We start from the raw sequence: 15,658 nt of genomic DNA, 5'->3' as shown, positions 1-15,658 counted from the left end.
GACAGGGATATTGGTGTGTTAAACAGGGGTACAGGGTTAATTCGGCCAGAATGTAGTGGTTATTAAATTGTTTTTTCTTTGCGGCCCGGTCGTAAATGCGCCACGGACCTGTACCGGTCCGCGGCCCGGCAGATGGGGACCCCTGGTTCAACCATCCATCTTTCTGTCCGTCCTCGGGACATTAGTGTCTGCTGGAAAGCTGTTGGAACACGATGGGCGAATGAAAAGGACACTGGGATATACACATACACATACAGTAGAGGTCTCTCATAGCCAATTGGATGCCAGGAATGCTAGGAAATAGCCAAAGGCAGAGCAGCTATAAGTATGTTACGTTCAGTCAACTCTGGGAGCTGAGAGTCCCTGACATTAGTGACAAAGTCGAGACTTCCCTTTCCACAGCTCCTTTGTTCAGTTCTACTGAGGGACCCTAAAGGCTGGTTTATACTAAAGGCCGAGTTATGCCTCCGCGTCAGACCTGCGCCGTCAAGGAAGACCCGATTTACGACCCTGCGCCGTAGCATGATGTGCTCCTATTGAATTTTCTAACCTAGCGTCACATCGACGCATATGACGTGGCGGAAATGGACTGTGAATGGTCCGCTCAGCCTGTTGTTTCCGGTTCAGCGTGAAATCACCGCCATTGTCAAACATGATTTTGATGCACGCAAAAATGGACCAAGCCGACGAGAGTATCAACGAAGAGCAACTACGACAACTTCTACAATGTCTCGCCAAGACATTATGAAGATGGCCAAATGGCAAGCAGTTTGTGGGAGGAGATTGCTGAAAATACGGGGTCGGAGGTCAGCCAGCGATTGAATAAAAAAATGGAAAGATCACCGAGACAAGTATGTTTGTGTTCGGAATTGAATGGCCACACGAAGTGGTGACCCAGTCGGCCAAAAACTGCCAGCTTTTTATCACTTTATGTCGTAATTTTGGTTGGTGCACTTCATCATTTATTGTGTACATATGTTTGCTGTGAGTCTGTGACTTATTTACGTGTCACACTTCAAGTATATGAAGAATAAAGCACAGGTTTGGTTTCGAAAGAGTAGTTTTGATGTTTAATTTTCCACAACAGACAGTTCACACTCGATACATCATCACTGATTGAGAGTGCCTCGGTGCTTTAATGATAACATTAACATCAAGGCTTCCAACGCAGTTTTGGAAGTTCCATAGCTGCCCGAAATCTGCTATGGCTTCCCACTGGCTGGTTGTAGGACACGGAAAACAAATTGGGCTGGAGGGCTTTGCAGACCTCGGACAAAACGCTGGACGTAGTGCTCGACGCCAGTTTGAAGTTAGCCGCCACAGCTTGCTGGTTTCCAACCAAGGCTAGAACTCTTTGTGCGGCATCAAAAGTCGGCCAGACCGCCTCTAAACAGTCTTCTGCGTCGCCTGCATCTCAACATTTGTATGATCAACATTTATTTAATGTCGATGAGCTGAAGATCCACATTCAAGCGTTCCATCTTGCATTGTTTATTTTTTCTCCGTTAAACTAGACTAGAGGAAGTCAACAAGCATGCCCCAAAACCGTACAAACATAACGCCACAACCCTCTAGTGGCTTGGCGGTGAATTACAGAGCAACGTGTTCCCTCACTTCAGAACTATCGGATGGTCGATGACGCCGTAGTCACTTCGCCGTCACCGCAACGCAGGAGTATAACTCAGGCTTAAGAGTGTAATGGTACAGTGGTACCTCGATTTACGATATTAATTGGTTCTGGAGGTTGTTTCTTAACTTGAAAATTCTGTAAGTAGAGACGCGTTTTCCACGTAAATGCCCTAATCTGTTTCCAAGCCCGCCAAAAATTCTGACATAATTCTTTTATAATGCATAAAAATGCATCAAAACATGTAATAAATACATGTTACAATTAGATTATTGCACGGTAAACGTTAAATCGGAGTTGTGCATCATATTAAAATAAAGAGTAAAGAATAAAAGTTAATCCACTCATGTAAAGCTGTTGGAACACGAGGGGCGAATGAAAAGGACACTGGGATATACACATACACATACAGTAGAGGTCTCTCTTAGCCAATTGGATGCCAGGAATGCTAGGAAATAGCCAAAGGCAGAGCAGCTAGAAGTATGTTACGTTCAGTCAACTCTGGGTGCTGAGAGTCCCTGCCATACTGTTTTTTTGGCATAGACTTCATAATGATATTGACGGGACACGGGGTCTAACCCTAACCCACTCTCTCATAACCCTAACCCATTAATAGGGGGCTTATCTCCGTCAAAGCTGACCGAGTGGAAACACAGACAAAGAGCTTTTTACGTTGAAAATTCTTGTGAATAAATGCTTAAATCCCTGAATTCTTTATAGATTTGAACGTAATGAACAGTCTCGATTCTTGGTTAAAAGCAAAAAAAAAAAAAAAAAAAGCGGGGCAGTTAGCATTTATTTTACGTAAATATGTCGAATATACTGCTAGTTTTTAAGTCATTGTGGCGCCGCCTTGTCACCACAAAGAGCTTTTTTACGTTGAAATTCTTGTGAATAAATGCTTAAAGCAGTAATGTGAAGTAATTTCATAACATGCCAAATAGGGTCACAATTAAAGTAATTAAACATTGTCCAACAAATAAAGCATGAAAAAATAATTTATATGTTGTATATTTGACAAAATAATCGCGTTTCCGAAGTTCGAGCCTGAAAGGGGACGAACCCGGAAGTGATACGTCACACCGGGAACAGCGATGGCTGCTTCATACATACGGCCGCCATACAAAGCCCTTCAAACAATGATTCAAACAGCGATATAAGCGATAGATCGAGCGCAAGGGAGGAGATCCAAGTTTTTGAAGAGTTGGAGGAAGATGAGGAGCTTGGAATTTTATGTTTGACCTAACATGTATTAGCCAGACGCTAATCAGGATGCAAACAATGTGCCTAGACTACCTGATATGGAATGGATACAAGACCCATCGACATTACAAGATTGGTAAGATATAGGCTGTTTTTATTTTCATGATTTGAAGATGCAGGCATTTGCACATAATTTTATGTTTTTGTCTATCTGATGACATTGTTCAAAAAAATAATAATCAGACTTCATGTTCATTTTGGCAGATCCGGCAGCTCTTGTGCATATAAAATAATAATATAAAAACGTTGTGGGGAAAGAAGGAGATGAGTCGTTGATGGCTTTCTCCACTTTATTGTGGCAACAATAAGAAAACAAAATAATAGCGGACTGCCGCCACATTAGACCGCGAAGTTTTGCTTCTCGCTGATCTCCTCCTACTCCAGCGTCTCTTAAACGGATCAGGCATAGTGTCTTGATATGAGCTTTTTGTTTACAAATGTATCGAACACACGACGTGCTGACAACTTTGTTTCTTTATTAACACATGGAGCTAACAGTAAGAACACAGCTCGGCACAGCTCTCGGCAGGAAGTGGCGTCTAATGGTGTGAGGAAATGTAATTTTTTCACACAAGCGAACAGATTACAAAGCACCACTTCAGTGTTGTCCCGAGACTACATTTCCCATGATTCACTGCGTGACTTGAGCTGCTCGCTGATTCGCTGCGAGATTGACTCAATGCCAACACGCTAAGTTGTCACCTGTAAGCGGCTCTCGCGAAACACAAACTAGAAGGCTATCAAGCGATCACCGTGAAAGAAACGCCGAACAGTACAAATGCAATGCAATGCTTAAAGCATGAAGGTGGAAATACATAATACAAATACAAATAAATGTGCACAAACTCACCGGCGGTGTATGTCTCTTACTGCAAACGTGACCGTGAATTACCGCGACGCCGACCCGCTTATATGCACATCCACACCCCTTTCCCGATTGACAGTGGATTAACCCTTTTGGACAAGATCGTAGATGACGCACAATTTAAACACGCTTAACCTAGCGAACGCAACAACAACTATGATCGGGGATTGCTACGAGTTAACTTTCGGCTAACGTCGCTAGCTTATACTGTTCATTCCACAACAGTTAACAGCTCTGCTTTGACAAAGTCATCAGTCATCTATCCAAAAATCACACTTACTTTTTGGCAAATCCTTGATCATAAGCAGACCGGTTAAGGAAGCATGCATCTTCGAAGTGTTTGCAGCAGAGAACACTACTCGATGATGGTGTGAAATTCATGCGCTTCGTGCGAACGAAAGATGTCCATTTACGTGCCCTGCTATCCTTAGGCCACTCATACAACTTTTCGTTTGAGTGAGAACAAAACATCGCCACACACCGCCGTGGCATCTTACCGAGAAGCAATGCAACAAACAATACTGTTCTATGGCGGACTTCCCTCGCACTTCTCGGTGTGACGTAATTTCCGAAGATTGCCGAAGAAAAGCATTTTCGTTGTCAAGGGCGTTGCTATGGGTTAAACAAAGAATCTGGAAGGGTTGGTCAAGGGCGTTGCTATGGGTTAAACAAAGAATCTGGAAGGGTTGCGTTAAAAAAAATAATGAAAATATGCTTATAACTGTTCAGCCATTGATATTATTCAAAAACATGGTTGGCCAACCTTACTTCACATTACAGCTTTAAATCCTTGAATTCTTTATTGATATGGACGTGGAAAAAGTCTCGATTCTTGGTTAAAAGAAAAAAAAAAAGCATTTATTTTACGTAATTATGTCGAATGTGATGCTAGTCTGTTAGCCACTGTGGCGGCCCCCTTAGTACAACAAAGCTTTTTGCGTTGAAAATTCCTGTGAATAAATGCTTAAATCCCTGAATTTTTATAGATTATGGAGGTAAAACAGTTTCGATTCTTGGTTAAAAGAAAAAAAACGAGCATTTAGCAGTTATTTTACGTAAATATTGCAAAGTATAATGCCAATGCTGTAGCGGCTAGTTTCTCTCATTGATTTATTCACAGTGTTTCAAAATACATGCATGGTGCGAAAAATATAATAATTACCTTGAATCCTTGAACAAATCACCCCTGAAACAATCCTTCCTGTTTGTATGCGGTACAGCCTTCGTACTTTTGTTTAACCTAAATCCGGCGTTAAATCGCTGCGTGGGTGTGTTTGGGAATAACTCCTCTTGATATGGACAGGGCACCTACTTGAAGGCGTGGTGCAGTGTATCACGGGTGTGACCCGTCAAATAATTATGAAGTTTATGCCTTGGGTATCATGAGATTTCTTTTTTTTTTAACAAGAGGCAAAATTTTCCTGTTGAAGCATGTCTTAACCTGAAAATTCTGTATGTAGAGATGTTCTTAAGTGGAGGTATTACTGTATTTGTATTTGTCCCGTATCGTCACAGGACGGACTAAGGATGTCCAGATCCGATATTTTTGCGTCCGGGTCCGAGTCATCTGATTTTTAGAATCTGCCAATACAGAATCCCGATCCGATACCGAAAAAAAAGTCAGATCGGGGACATCCCTAGAATGAGCATCACGGATCGGTGGACGTGGTTGGACAATAAACTGGACTGGTCTCACAACATGAATCAGCTGTAGAAGACTGTACTTTTTAAGGAGACTGCAATCTTTTAACATCTGTAAGATATTGCTTTGGATATTTTACCAGAGCATGGGGGCCAGTGTCTTGTCTTATGCCGTGGTCTGTTGAGGAGGCAGCACAGCAAAGAGCGACTCCAACAGGCTGGACAAACTGATCAGGGGCGCGGCTTGGAAATGCCCAAAAATCAACAGTAAATAATTTAAAATATATATGAAGTGACACTGAGATGACCCCAAAATGTACATGTCATGACCCATAAGTCCACTGAAATTACAACAAAGTGGCCCATATCAACAGGAAGTGACTTGGAAATGCCCCAAATCAACTGGAAGTGACCAGTGAACAGGGAGTGGCGTGGAAATGCCCTAAAATCAACAGTGAATGATCGAAAATGTACAGGAGTCAACACTGAGACACCCCGAATTGTAGAGGAACAGATCCATAAGCACCCTAAAATTTCAAGGAAGTGACCCAAAATCAACTGGAAGTAACCAGGAAATGCCCCAAAATCAATACGAAGTGACCAATGATCAGGAAGTGGGCCGGAAATGCCCTAAAGTTAAAAGGAAATGATTCAAAATGTACACGAAGTGACAAAGTGTACCCGAGGGGGGTTTCGTTCATTCACCCCTCCCAGTCCAAATAGATTGGACGTGCCCTCAATGGCAGCCAGTGAGTTAAAAAAAAACTGGTCCGGCCTACATAAGGTGATAAGGTCCATCCGTCCGTCCTCTTAATCTGGGGTCGGGTTGTGGGGCAGCAGCTTTAGCAAGAAAGGCCAGACTTCCCTCTCCCCAGCCACTTCAACGGGCGGGATTCCAAGGCGTTCCCAGGCCAGCCGAGAGACATGTTCTCTCCAGCATGTCCTGGGTCGTCCCCGGGGCCTCCCACCGGTGGGACATGCCCGGAACACCTCTCCAGGGAGGCGTCCAGGAGGCATCCCAACCGGATGCCTAGAGCCACCTCAACTGGTTCTTCTAAACACAGAGGAGTAGCGGCTCGACACAGAGTCCCTCCCAGATGACCGAACTTCTCACCCTTCCATACCTCACCATAGGTGAGGGTAGCTTCGTCTTTCGGCTCAGCTCCTTCTTCACCACAACGGACCGAGTCCGCGTCACTGCAGATGCTGCACCGATCCGCCTGTCGATCTCCCGCTCCCTCCTACCCTCACTCATGCACAAGACCCCAAGATACTTGAATTCCTCCACTTGGGGCAGGATCTCATTTCTATACTGGAGATGGCACACCACCCTTTTCTGACTGTGGACCATGGTCTTGGATTTGGAGGTGCTGATCCTCATCCCAACTGCTTAACACTCGGCTGGGAACCGCTCCAGTGAGAGATCATCGCCCAATAAAGCCAACAGCACCACATCATCTGCAAAAAGCAGAGATGCAATGCTGAGCCACCAAGCCGGGCACCCTCAACGCTTCGGCTGCGCCTTAAAATTCTGTCCATAAAATTATGAACAAAATCTGTGACAAAGGGAAGCCTTGGCGGAGTCCAACCCTCACTGGGAACGAATTCAACTTACTGCCAGCAATGTGGCCCAAACTCTGACCCAGTCGTACAAGGACCGAACTGGGGCCTGGCCGGGTACAGCCCGAAAAGGTCCGCCTTCCCACCTGTGGGAGGGGCAAAGTGGTCAGGTGCGTAGTAATTTGGGCGGCAGCCAAAGGCGGGGGCCTTGTCGGTCCGACCCCCGGCTACTTAAAGACTAATTGCTGTACCAAAATGAGTTTGACACTTCCGCTTTTGAATGATACCTGTGATATCAGGCGGGGACAGGTAGTGGAGGGCGGTTACATTCCTTTTCCAGAGCAGGAGAATCAAGTCAAAATGGCCGCCAGCCCAAAGACTACAATTCCCAGCAGGCCGCACAACACAGCCAGGTGTGGCTGCTTAAGCCACCTAATTGCAGCTGGCCTGGAGGACAAGATAAAAGACGACCAGATGAAGCGAAGGGGGAGGCGGAAGGAGATTGACAGAGAGACTTGGAAGAAAGTATTTTGAGAACAGACCTAAGTTGCTGTTTTTAAGACATTTTGAGTACTTTGATGAGAACAGACCTAAGTTGCCATTTTTGAGACATTTTAGTTGATTGTTTGCTTTGTTACTGTTTGTGCCACATTTCGGCCTTTTTCTTTTGGGGAAACCCGCTGTTTTTTCTGATTAAAGAACTGTTTGGTTGGACACATTGGCGTCTCAAGCTCCTTCCTGGCCAGGCCTATATCGTGTGCGGTCACAGATGGTGGAGGATGCGGGCAGGCGGGCCTAGGGCCAGACTAGTGACGGACGCCATAGACGAGTTAGCTCAGCTCTTCTCTCGGTTACACACCAGCCAACAGCCCCGCAGAATGGAGCAGTTAATGCAGATGCTCTTGGAGGCCCAGAAGGCTCAACAAGAACCCCAAGTGGCCCTGCTGCAACAACAAATGAGGGCGAATCAGCTCAAAGAGCAAGAGCTACTCCAACTAGCCCGTGCTAAACCCAAGGCAAGTGAATTTATTCCCAAGATGTCACTGTCTGATGATGTAGAGGCCTACCTCCATGCTTTTGAATCCACTGCGGTTCAAGAGCGGTGGCCGAAACCACAGTGGGTTAGCTTATTAGCCCCTTTTCTCTCAGGGGAGGCACTGAAAGCCTATCAAGATTTAGAGCCAGAAAGGGCACAAGATTATGGCCAGCTAAAGGCCGAAATATTGAGCCGCCATGGCATTACAAACTTTGGCATGGCCCAGCGGTTTCATAGTTGGACCTTTCAAAATGGGCTCAACCCCCGCTCCCAAATGCATGAGTTGATTACAATAACCAAGAAGTGGTTGGAGCCCGACAAAAAGACCCCAGCAGAAATAGTCGAGACTCTGGTGATTGACCGCTACTTACGAGCCCTGCCGTTTGACGCCAAGAAGGCAATTAGTCAGCAGAAATTGACAACAACCCAAGAACTTACAGAGGCGGTCGAACAATTTCATGCTGCTGCGGACATGCTTCGACAGCCCCGTAGTAAGCCTGCTGCCTCAACTCCCCAGCGAGCCAACGGCTCCAATCGGGATCGGGCCCCTCAGACCCGGGACGAGGAATGCCGACACTAGGTCCGTCAAAAAGCGTCCTGTCACCTGAAGCTCGTCGGTGTTACCGCTGCGGGGAGGTAGGACATATCTCGTTGCAGTGTGGAAAGTCTGATGCGCCCATGCCTACCGCAGAGTCCTCCGGCAGCGCCCCCTCCCAGTTTGCAGCCCTCCTGGGGGAAAGTGAAAGCCCACGGCCTATGTGTCCAGTCATGGTCAACTACCGGGATGTTGAAGCCCTGCTGGATTCCGGAAGCACAAGGACCTTGGTTCAGGAGTGGGTCCTGGAGGCCCCCAACGTGGAGCGAGGAGAGAAAATGCCAGTTGTCTGCGTCCATGGGGACACCCACGAATATCCGACCACTGAGGTGAGGCTCACTACTACCAAGGGCACGTTCAATGTGCGAGTGGGGGTGTTCAAGGCCCTTCCCGTGCCTGTCCTTATTGGCCGGGACTGCCCGGCCTTTCCTAAGTTGTGGCGGGAAGCCCACAATAGGCTCGAGCGAAGACATCGGAAGGAGACCACCCCGGCTTTTGTCGCGGCAGACGGGCTCAAAAGACATGCCGGAAGACTCAACCGCCTGCCTCCAGTGACGAGGAACGAGCGATCCCAGAGGCCGAATCCTCCTTAAGGGGTCAGTATGGCACGCCTCAATTACAAGAACCCACATTTTGCAATGTTTTAAAAAACATCCAGGTAATCGAGGGAACGTTGGTAGGGGACCGAACCACTCCTGCCTATCCCCACTTTGCGGTAAAAAACGGGCTTTTATACCAAGTGGTGAAAGTTAAGGACAAAATCGTTGAACAATTGCTCGTACCACGCATGCACCGCCCCACTGTTCTGCAGTTAGCTCATACCCACGTAATGGGGGCTCATCTAGGGGTGGAGAAAACCAAAGAACGAGTATTGCAAAGGTTCTTTTGGCCAGGTGTTCACAAGGACATAGAAAATTATTGCCGCAGTTGCCCAGAGTGCCAGTTGAAAGCCCCCAAACAAGGGTACCGGAATCCCCTGGTTCCGTTGCCTATCATAGAAACCCCCTTTGAAAGGGTGGGAATGGACATTGTAGGGCCTCTCCCTAAGAGCGCGCGAGGCCACCAGTACATCCTTGTAATTATAGACTATGCCACCCGGTATCCAGAGACCCTTCCCTTAAGAAAGGCCAATGCCAAGCACATTGCCCATGAACTTTTTCTCTTCAGCAGCAGGGTGGGTCTCCCTAAAGAAATCCTAACGGACCAGGGCACCCCGTTTATGGCCCGGGTCACCAGGGAAATGTGTTCGTTGTTATGAGTAAAACAGTTGAGGACCTCTGTTTACCACCCTCAAACGGACGGGTTGGTAGAGAGGTTCAACAAGACTCTGAAGGCAATGCTAGGCAAGGCCATCGACAAAGACGGCCGGAACTGGGACCAGCTGCTCCCCTATCTCCTTTTTGCGGTAAGAGAGGTACCTCAATCGTCGACCGTCTTTTCACCCTTCGATCTACTTTATTCCCATAAGCCCAGGGGTCTGCTAGATATCGCCAAGGAAACCTGGGAGGAGCAACCCTGCCCCCACAGAACCATGGTCGAACATGTAGGGGCCATGAGAGAAAGGATGTCGGCGGTGATGCCCATAGTGAAAGAACACATGGAAAAAGCCCAGAGAGAACAGAGGGGTACGTACAATAAGACAGCTCAACCTAGGGAATTCCAGCCCGGGGATCGAGTACTAGTACTAGTCCCCACGGTAGAATGCAAGTTCTTGGCTACCTGGCAGGGACCCTTTGAGATTATTGAAAATGTGGGGGAGGTTAATTACAAGGTGAGACAACTGGGGAAGCGGAAAGGTGAGCAAATCTACCATGTCAATCTGCTGAAAAAATGGCATGAGAGAGAGGTATTGTTCACATGTCTTCCCCCCAGAGACATGGACACCGCTGCTCGGGAACAAGTGCAGTTTGGACCTGATCTGGATCCCAACCAACTCCAGCAGGCAAAAGAGCTGGTAGATGGCAACCAGGATGTATTTTCGGCGAAGCCAGGCTGCACGCACCTCATCGAACATGAAATCCGCACCCAGCCTGGGAAAAAGGTCAACCAGAAACCGTACCGAATACCTGAGGCTCGCAAGCAAATCGTTGAGGACGAAGTGAAGAAGATGCTAGATATGAAGGTAATCGAGCCATCTAAGAGCACCTGGTCCAGCCCGATAGTGCTAATTGGATAACTGGATAACACCATACGTTTCTGTAATGATTTCCGAAAAGTCAATGAAGTGTCAGAATTTGACGCCTACTCTATGCCGCGAGTGGATGAACTCATTGAGAATTTGGGAAACGCTCGCTTCATTATCACTCTTGATCTAACAAAAGGATATTGGCAAGTCCCCCTTTCAGCAGAGTCCAAGGAGAAGACCGCCTTCTCCACTCCGAGAGGCCTTTGGCAGTACCGAATGATGCCGTTCGGCTTGTTCGGCGCTCCGGCCACTTTCCAGCGGCTGATGGATCAAGTAATGCGACCTCATCAAGAATATGCTGCAGCCTACCTCGATGACGTGGTAATCCAAAGCTCTGACAGGGAAAGTCATCTTCCACGGGTGCAGAAGGTCCTGGACTCCCTCCGACAAGTAGGGCTGACTGCGAACCCAAAGAAATGTAAGGTGGCGTGTAGTGAGACTAATTATCTGGGGTATACTATTGGGCGAGGTTTGGTCAAGCCTCAGGAGGCCAAGCTTGAGGCCATTCGGAGCTGGCCCAGACCGGTGACCAAGAAACAGGTTCGTTCGTTCCTGGGGTTGGCTAATTATTACCGCCGATTTATCTCTAATTTCGCCATGATAGCGGCCCCGCTTACAGAGCTGACCACCAAGAGGCACTCCCGGATGGTGAGCTGGAACACAAAAGCTGAAGCAGCATTTATTGACCTCAAGAGAGCCCTGTGTAGTGCACCGGTTCTGACAGCCCCAGATTTCACCAGGGAATTCGTGGTGCAGGCGGATGCCTCAGAGACCGGACTAGGAGCAGTACTGGCCCAGGTCAGTGGGGGTGAGGAACATCCCGCCCTGTATTTGAGCCGGCAGCTACTGCCAAGAGAGAAGAATTATGCCACGGTGGAGAAGGAGTGCCTGGCCATTAAATGGGCGCTGGAGACCCTGAAATACTACTTGTTGGGTCGGAGATTCACGCTGGTGACGGACCACTCCCCGCTGCAATGGATGGCGAAGAACAAAGAAACCAACAGCAGGGTAACGAGATGGTTCTTGAGCCTGCAGCCTTTCATGTTTTCTGTTGTGCACAGGGCCGGAAGCAAACACGGAAACGCTGATGCCCTGTCCCGCCGGGATGCCTTATGGGCTTCCGTCGACCTGCCGAGGACGTCAGGCCCGGGGAGGGGGATGTGTGACATCAGGCGGGGACAGGTAGGGGAGGGCCGTTACATTCCTTTTCCAGAGCAGGAGAATCAAGTCAAAATGGCCGCCAGCCCAAAGACTACAATTCCCAGCAGGCCGCACAACACAGCCAGGTGTGGCTGCTTAAGCCACCTAATTGCAGCTGGCCTGGAGGACAAGATAAAAGAAGACCAGATGAAGCGAAGGGGGAGGCGGAAGGAGATTGACAGACAGACTTGGAGGAAAGTATTTTGAGAACAGACCTAAGTTGCTGTTTTTAAGACATTTTGAGTACTTTGATGAGAACAGAACTAAGTTGCCATTTTTGAGACATTTTAGTTGACTGTTTGCTCTGTTACTGTTTGTGCCACATTTCGGCCTTTTTCTTTTGGGAAACCCGCTGTTTTTTCTGATTAAAGAACTGTTTGGTTGGACACATTGGCGTCTCAAGCTCCTTCCTGGCCAGGCCTACCTCGTGTGCGGTCACATACCATATACCTGAAAAATAGACAATATCCCCTCCTTTAAACAGGATCCCTCACCAAAGTTAGAACCAGGTTTGGTTTGCTGCATTTTGCAGTGAGACATGAGCCCTGAAAGTACATAGTACATCAGTCTTCATTCCCATTTGTAATCATCATTATTACTTCTTCGCTCCCTTTCCACCTTCCCTCAGAAAGCACTGCCACTTTTTGATGTAGCTTCATATTTATTTATTTATTCATTTAATTTTTTTTTTTTTTTTTTTTGCATTTGTACCTCGGATCCCTTTCGTTTTTACATCTTGTGCCAAGCTGCTTCTCGGATGACTCCGAGGCACCACGTTATGCTCGCTGCAGCTGTAAGGAGTCTTTTTGGACTGGTTTTATAATCTATGCACACAGCATCAGACAGGTACTCGAGGATGATGCATAATGAATAAGAAGAAATAAATGATGAAAAAGCTGCTGGCAACTGGGCACAAGCCGGGCTGAGAAAGTTCTATTTGATACCTACTGCTCTCCTTTTGCTTTCTGGATCTGGATTTCTAGTCAACACTGGATTGTTTTAGTGAAACCGTGTCAGAACATTTGATAAAAGTAGAGTTGTAACTCAAAAAATCCAATACCCTTATATTGGATGCTTTAATAATGATAAATGTAACAACTTCAAGGTTTTCCAAATGCCCATTTTGTGAAAAATAATAGAACAACTACTTTAAAAAATTAGTTTAGCTAGTATGTCGCCATTGTTGTTGACAAGGCAATGCGGTGGCGTCACTGGGCAGCAGTGACGTACTTCCACAGTGTCACTCGTTAGCTACATAAACATTACGTCGGTTCTGCCCTTCCAATTTGAACCCGAGCGGAAAAGTGATGAGCAGGACAGCACTGTCGATATTTCCTTAAGCGAGCTGCAAAAACAAATAAATGAAGGTCTCCTGTGCGACAAACGCGGAGACCACAGGTCTATACTTCTGCGTGACGTTTGAGTCATGATTTTCCTTATAAAGCAATCGCAAACCACATGCCTTGTCTGTCTGTGTTAAAGGGAAACACAACTGAAAAGAAAGTGCAGCTGACTTGACCACGGAGTTAGAAAACGCAGCTCACTTCCGACAGCAAGCAGACAACAATAACATAGGGATTGTGTAAAAGGGTTAATTGGGGGGGGGGGCGTGGTGGGAGGCAGACAAATGAAAAAAAAACAAGGGAATTATGCAACTAGCAATGAAGGGGTATACAAACTGTCAAATGGCAGCAAGGATCGGTTTAAAGACAATGCTGATGATGGAATTGGATTCAGATACGACGTTGGTAGCTATGTATCAAAACAGTTTGACCAGCAACAGAATGTGACAAAATCATGCTAGTTGTCAATTTAGCTTCGCTTGCTAGCTAGCACAGCTATTCTCCCAGTCCAGACCAACCGCATCTTCACACACTTCAAACATGGCGCACACCACAGGTCAAAACATGTACTAAATATTATTAATATTTAATATTTTTAAATCAATGGCAGTAATATATGTGTTTCTGATAACACGTTAGTTAAAAAAGAGAACAATTGTGGCTTATTAGACCTTACAAGTCTTTGAGTCCGAGGTTACCTATAACATACAGGTAGTCCCGGGTTACGAACGAGTTCCGTTCCCACGCTGGCGACGTAAACCGAATTTCCGCGTAAGTCATAATTAATGCTTTAAGTACCCCAAAATAACTATCCAAAAATTCCAAAAGTATTGTATTTTGTTTAATGATGGAGGGATACAATGCCCTCTGGTGGCAGCGTTGGGTCTGGCTGGACTTTCGCCTTGTATGTCAGAAGCAGACTCAGACATCTGACATGGATAAAGGATCGTTGCTCTCTGGTTTAGCCCACATAAGGCTGTAAGTTGTAAGTTGCTAATATATGTTTGTTTATGCATTTGTATGTAGTTTACAGCTACAGTTTGTGGAGTGTCAACGATTTGCTTTGAGAATTGTAAATACCTCAGCATCCAAGCATTTAAGATAGCGAACTTTTGTTAGGCAAATTTGGCTAATTTATTCTACTAAATTTACATATTTATCAGACTAAATGGACGTCTGAAAACCATTTTTTTTTGTGTATGTCAAGTGTTGTATCGTTAAAATGTGTGTTTTGAAAATAAGTGTACATATAGTATATGTGTGTTATAGCTTTACAAATTGTCAAAACTGAAGGAATAAAAATGCTTCTAAAAACACAATTTCTTTGTTTGATGTCTGTAAAGCTGAACAACTTCACGTTTTGTGAGGACAGAACACATATTAATAAAGTAAACTAAAAAAAAATTACTGTGAGGTACAATAAGGAACTGTTTTTGCGATTAAAAAAACAGCAAAACGACTAGAGATAAAATGGCGGATGAGACTCCGATGTCATCAAGTCGAAATCCCGTATAAGTCGGGTACATCATGACTAGGCATGTGCCGGTATGATTTTCTGACGGTATGATAACCTTAAGCCGAAACATTGCGGTTTCATGGTATCACGGTATTGCAATTACAGCTCTAAAATGTGTTACTTTGTGATATCTGGGTTTAAAAAAAAAAAAAAAAAAAAAAAAAAAAAAAATATATATATATATATATATATATATATATATATATATTGTTTTTCAAAACATTCGCAAATTTAAACATAATTGTAATCTTAAGTCAAAAAAAAAAAAAAATGAAATATTTGAAATAAAATTAAAATAAATGCAGTCGTTTAGGTGAGCCTAAACCCACAGCCGCAGCTCAACATTATTACCATCAGAACACAATATTTTCCATAACAAAAACAGGTGTGTATGACTTGTATCCTGTTTACATTATACACACACTCTCTTTCTCAACACAGACAGTTGCTATATAGAGAAAAAACATCACGTTTTACCACCGCTTAACACACTAGAGTTAACCCGTAGCTGGTGGGAAAAGTGTTTACTAACCTTTAATTTTTTCATACTGGAGGTATCGCCTCCTCGGTAGCCACCCTCCACAAACATATTTTACATGTTGGTTGGCCCTCCTCGTCTAAGCCGCGGTCGTCTGTAACTTTTGTGTATTCCCATACCAGTGATTTCGTTTTCTTCGATGGGGGAAAAATGTTCAGGAGTTTTACCTCTTCCAGCCATCGTGTAGCACAGCTGTCTCACTGACGCGAAGCACCAACCGGTGAGGGAGGGTTGAGCCTTGCGACTGCAAGCGAGGGATTTCTCCATGCATTTTTGGGACATAAAAAAT

The 15,658-nt window shown here is 45.6% G+C and overlaps 1 protein-coding gene across 7 annotated transcripts in view; it reads left to right on the top strand.

Annotated features, from left to right (window-relative positions):
• nphp4 (nephronophthisis 4) overlaps positions 1-15,658 on the top strand; it is a 461,721-nt gene that overhangs the window by 42,646 nt on the left and 403,417 nt on the right. The window lies entirely within an intron of this gene.

Source organism: Corythoichthys intestinalis, chromosome 2 (assembly GCF_030265065.1).
Source record: "Corythoichthys intestinalis isolate RoL2023-P3 chromosome 2, ASM3026506v1, whole genome shotgun sequence".
Lineage (NCBI taxonomy): Eukaryota > Metazoa > Chordata > Actinopteri > Syngnathiformes > Syngnathidae > Corythoichthys > Corythoichthys intestinalis.
Note: the sequence above shows the minus strand (reverse complement) of the source record. Positions and strands in the feature narration are given on the sequence as shown.